The 5,980-nt window shown below is 36.8% G+C and overlaps 1 long non-coding RNA gene across 1 annotated transcript; it reads left to right on the top strand.

The window, feature by feature from the left end:
• The first annotated feature begins 1,586 nt into the window (after positions 1-1,586).
• Positions 1,587-5,415, top strand: LOC147334502 (uncharacterized). The gene is made up of 5 exons (XR_015128587.1): positions 1,587-1,644; positions 3,667-4,119; positions 4,429-4,513; positions 4,702-4,802; positions 5,216-5,415. It is a non-coding gene; the product is annotated as an uncharacterized LOC147334502 (long non-coding RNA).
• The last annotated feature ends 565 nt before the right edge of the window (positions 5,416-5,980 follow it).

Raw genomic sequence — 5,980 nt, 5'->3', positions numbered from 1 at the left:
GTAAATAGTACCTTGCAAAACTTGTGCATAATCTTTAGAAATGTGCAATTTATATTTGCATTTCAAGTTATGAAAATGATTCGTTAAACATGTTTATGGATTTTACAGTAAAAAATAACTTTTTTCTACTCGGATTTTGAATTTTTTGTCTGAATTTAGATCAAATGTGCTAGTATGTTAAAATGAAAAAAAAAACTCAAACTTCAGATGTTTGAGGTTGTGCTGAAAATAATGATACCAAACAACGAGCGAGACAGATAAATATGAAGGCATGCCGGCTCGGACGTCGCCCGGATCAACAAGGTCCGCGTCAGGTGTTGAGGAACCAGGGCACCCTGACGAAAAGTGGGCTACTGGAACAAGAAGGCATCGGTGGGCAAGAGACGAAAACAGGGCATGCCCTGTTCCTATATATATATAAAGTAACACGAGAAGCTGGAGAAATACCAAGGGCTCAGAGAAGAGCTCGAGAGGATGTGGAGGGTGAAGGTAACCGGTAATCGGAGCACTAGGTGCGGTGACTCCCAAGCTAGGCGAGTGGCTCCAGCAGATCCCGGGAACAACATCGGAGATCTCTGTCCAGAAGAGCGCAGTCCTGGGAACAGCTAAGATACTGCGCAGGACCCTCAAGCTCCCAGGCCTCTGGTAGAGGACCCGAGCTTGAAGGATAAACCGCCCGCAGGGGTGTGCTGGGTGGTTTTTTTTTTGTTTTTTTTATGTATACGTTTAGATTGTTTATTTATAGTTGGTTTTTCACAGCTTTGTGTATGTATGTGTATGCATGTATAATGTATATAGATACGTGTGTGTGTGTGATTTACATTGCTGTGATTGAGAGTCACCATCTACCGGAACCAAATTCCTTGTATGTGTCTGCCTATATACATGGCCAATAAACACGATTCTGATTCTGATTAAAGGTGAAATATAGAGGTAAAATCAAAAGTAGTCAAAAACGGCCAATTATACCCTGGACCCCAGAGGGTTGTCTTTTACCCTACAGCAAGTTATCATTATTAGGCACTTGTATTTAACACAACTAAAACAAATACTTTTTTCTAACATGTTTTGACAGATTACATCACAAGTTGTAACCGGGAACCTTATTTGATCTTTCTAAGATCTTTCTCTTACTGCTCTTAAGAACTTCATAAAACACAAATATTGAATTTTGAGTTTTTTACTGCCTTTATAATATGTACAATACAATTTTTTGAGTCACTGAGTCAGTTGACCAGAGTGCAAAAAATGTACATTTTCACTCAAACTTAATTTGTTTCTCTTGTCATGTATATCCTACTAAGACGAGTGATTGAAAAAGAAAAACAACTATTTTTATGGTGCAAAAAAAGAGCAAAAAAAAAATTCTAAAGGGAACATTTATTTTTATTTTATTAGTATTTTCCTCAAATGTGTCTAATATATATATCTTCTCATCTAAATGTCCACTGAGCTGTGAGCCAGGGGGCGGTAATGCGCCTTAACATTGGTTGCCAACCAAGAAGAAGAAGCTGTGAGCCAGGAGGGAGGGGGTGAGTGAGTACTGAGTGATTCGCTTACGCTACAATTCAGCACAGCAAGGGAGGGGGTGAGTGAGTCCTGAGTGATTCTCTTACGCTACGATTCAGCACAGGAAAGGAGGGGGTGAGTAGCTCAAATGTGCTGTTAGCATGTTAGGAGAGCAATGCTACTGTGAACCGAGGAGCTATCCGGTCGTTAAGTCTGACGTCACTAGCCGTGTCTGGGCCTAAACTCCGCTGCAGGCCCATATATCAAATGATCACTATGGCATTACTGAGAGTTGAAAAACTGTCTAAAGTCTTTCATCTTTAATAAAATGATCAGCGTTCTGCTCTACCAGGTGTAACAATTGAGTTTAACATCCAGGCATCCATGAAAACGGAATTTATGACATTTAACGGAGTTAGAAGGAAGTTAGCTCGTTAGCTTCTATCTAAATATAATATAGCATGTCCTGACTGCGGGGTTTTGGAAACAAATTAAAACGTACAGCTCTGTTATCACTTCCAACATAAATGAAGACAGAAAACTAAACAGCAGTGACGTTTGTAGGGTTACTGAAGTTGGGCTAGCTGTTATATAATGATGTGCTACGTGACCGCTAGCGACACAGCTATGTTAGCATAATATAAACAAGCTAACTTTTTTTCCCACTCAATAAAAGTTAACGTGAGCGTTCTCGGTGGTCAGGAACAAACGTAATCGCATGGCAGGATGCTGTAAAAGGACCAAGCTTCAGCCAGGAGAACAATTGAGATAATCCATCCACATGAGTTTGATATACTTGCCTTGCAGCACTGCGTGGATGATCTTTCAATCTCTCTCTTCCACTGCGCTTTCCACAGCCATACCCGCGACCTTGTGGTTGTCAGTTCTAATTCATTGGCCGATGCTTATGGTCATGTTGTTATGTGTCGGAACATCCAATGGCATGTCACACTGTTTTCATGACCGCGCCCTCACCCCAGGTGCAATGTATTTTCACAATCTAACTATGCATATGTACAGAGAAATATATTTGGGTAACAAAGAGATTATGTTTTATTACATTTACAGTGATTTTATGTTATTTTACATTTCACATGTGAAATCACAGTCGATTTATGTAAATTTGATGATATTGTGGAAAAACAATACACAACTGTAAAATACACAGTAAAATAATTTGACATTACTATTTTTTGGAACAGTGTAGTTTCAGTCCTAATTTTTTATATGAAATATTAATATTTTACAGAATCTGACAAATCTTCAAGAGCTATAAGAGTTTTATAAACTTTAAGATCTTACATTTGAACTGTGAATATCTAAATTTGCTTAACCTCCATGCATTTTTAATTTCTCATCGATATTTGGGCATATTGGGGCCCGATGAATGTAAAAACAAAGAATGACCATATATATATATATATATGTGTGTGTATTTTTTTTTTTACCTTATTTTTGTTTTTAAGAAAAATAAGAGCCACATATGAGGATATTTGTTTAAAATTTTGATAGAACAGTAGCAGTATAATGTCCTCGTAAGTGGATATCAGGCCCATGTAGAGCAAAATTGAGTATTTTGGTCTAAATAACCCAAAATGTGATGTCCACATATGTGGACGCCAGGTCCTAGGAGGTTAAGGCTGACACTTTCTAGCACTTTCTCAATTAATCTATATAAAAATTGAATAAAAAATAGGAGTTAAGCTAAAAGAGTTCAACAAAAACCTAATGTTTCCTGGAGTGTATTGTCAGCATATTTTCAAAGGAGATTATATGCTAGAAAATACAAAAAATAAATGAATAACAACTTGGTGAGAAAAAAACAATTCATTGGTTCTGTGAGTATGAGTTCAGTCTTCAGTTACTTTGACCAACTTGTCTATGCTGTAATATTAGCATTAATTCTATGAAGTCTTAGAACAGTTAGCTTTATTTTAAAACCAACATTGTATTTAATATCAGAAAAATACTTTTAGACAGGCCTGTTTTTTGGGCCTGTCATTTTTAAGTGGGAACCTCAGGAAGGTATTTATGAGTTTTGATTGACATCAGAAAGCAGAGACGGCACAAAAGCTACAGGTGTTACCATATTATATGACCCTTGGCTATAACAGAAATGTATTAAGCTCTTAATATTTTTGTGTTGCTTTTTTTCAGAATGGCTTTGATGAAATTTCTTAATAACCGCCCTGACACGCCATATTTCCAGCCACCCCCACTGCACTTCAGAATGTTAAAATCCTGCGACCAGCTGAGGGTCACTAGCTGGGACTTTAAAGATGGGACAGCTAAACCCCTAATAACAAAAGGAACACAGTGGCAGCCATCACCGATGGGCAGACTGTGAACAAGGTCACGATGTTCGAGGAGTTTGCCTCTAAAGTACAGCAGGGGGGGTCTTACATAATGAGAGGCCATGAACTCAGGGGCACAGCCTCACCTTACAATATCAATATAACAGCAAGGACACAGTTTTTTAGGGCACTCATGCGAAGTGTTAGGAAGATCTTTTCACAGAAGCACAGGATCTTCTGCATCCTCCTGTTCCTCTCACTCCTCTGAAGATGGGCTCCACAAATGGGGGGCTCATCACAACCACATGTGGTGGAGGTAAGTATTTGTGGTTCCATCATAATTTACATGGCTTTAGGTTTCCAAATAACCCATTATTGCGGGTATTTTTTACAGTTAAAAATAATTTAGATTTTTGCTGCCAAGCAGAGACTAGAAGATAGTACAAAGATTTCCTTGTTTCATAATCACTGTATATGAACAACATCCTAATAAACTGCTTCTGATAAGTTCAGTGCAGAATACTTAACAACAGCAATAACATAATCTAAACACATTACTGTAGAAATAAAAACCTATTACGTATAAATACACTAACTATTACTGACATTTCAATTTACTTTTCAGTTTTCTGCAGTAAAAGGACGTACTGTCAGTAAAACAGCACATTCTCTTAAGATATCTCCAGCTGAAGGAGAGGTAATGTAAGGAGGTAATGATGCAATTTCAGTTTTATATTGAAACTGGTTAAACTAATGCAACAAATTTGACATTGATGGTACTGTAGATATATGTACGGTAGTGCTGATTGTACGAGGCTGTGAGCTTTCGTTTTCTAGTTAGTAGATTTTTCATTATTTAATTAATACATCTTTAATTCTGTCATGTTTGTGATTTCAGGAGGATGGTCATACCATATCAGTCTTCCTCTTGAGGGAGGCAGCAATTCACAGCTTTAATGTGGGCCACAGCTGCACAGCACAACATATACAAAGATTGAGGTATGAAGAAGCTAAACCTTTGTACCAACATTTCACAGCAGTGTCTTATCAACAAATGTTTGGAACTAGGTTTTGAAATGTAAATACATATTCTTTCAGTCTGGGTCAAAATATGAAATAATATTATATATATATCATATTATGTTACACACACACACACGAAAAATATATAGATACATAGAGGTCCAGATGATCATAATCCCAAGAGGTCTTTGGGATTTACTTACCTGGATGGATCATGCATCATATAATGCATAATGTAACACATACATATACACACATTATGTGTACAAATACAAACAATGTATGCGTCTTGGTGATTTACTGAAACCACATGATGGCCATAGATTTTCTTTTTGGATAAAAAATCGAATGTTTGCAGGGCTAAATATGTGCTTATGCTCTGTCAACAGACAAAAGTAGAGGACAGAGCGGAGGTCCTCATCATTGGTGTAGCTACAAGTGAAAAGCTGAACCAGCTTGAGGTGCTGTTGGACGATGGACAGAGCCTATTCATTGATAGTGAGCTGTGGAATCCATTTGACAAGGAACTTGGAGGCAGCGGCCACGGTTACTGTTCAATAAGCGGAAGCATATTGTGCAGATTTAAAAAAAAAAAAAATCAGTGTGAATAATTTAAAAAATGTACAGTTTCTTTGTTAGTTTTTATTCAAAAATAAAAAAATATTATATTTTATGAATTAAAAACAATGAAGTTTGTTATTTTTTATGTGTATTTAGAATTTTTAATCACACATTGTTAAATTCTGTACCATAGTTAACTGTTATACTTTTGAAAAATCTATGAAATCCAAAAAAGAGCTGGAAATACATAAAAGAGTCTAATGTTTATTAAATGAAACTGGAAGTATGGTTACTAAAACATGCTTTGTGTGACAACAACAAGCTACATCTGAATACAGGCAAGGTGATAGCAATTGACTTCAGTAGGACAAAGCGATCTGAGCACTCATTGATATAAGATACTTATGTTATTGTGCAGAAACTTAAGTCTATTTTAACGTCTTATCCTAAAAGAATCTGAATGTAAATCTACATGCTGCCAACAGAGAGATGCCAAATTGCATTTCATTATTCTTGTACCAGTGACAGTATAGATCTATTGTTTGACCAACAGTTACACTTCAAGCTCTGTGCGTGTTGACAAATGTCATCCT

This window comes from Aulonocara sp. 'chitande type north' Nkhata Bay, linkage group LG3 (assembly GCF_057382095.1).
Source record: "Aulonocara sp. 'chitande type north' Nkhata Bay isolate Kocher_YH1m ecotype deep benthic linkage group LG3, A_spYH_male_GT1.1, whole genome shotgun sequence".
NCBI classification, from domain to species: Eukaryota; Metazoa; Chordata; class Actinopteri; order Cichliformes; family Cichlidae; genus Aulonocara; species Aulonocara sp. 'chitande type north' Nkhata Bay.
This window is presented reverse-complemented; position numbering and strand designations above follow the sequence as displayed.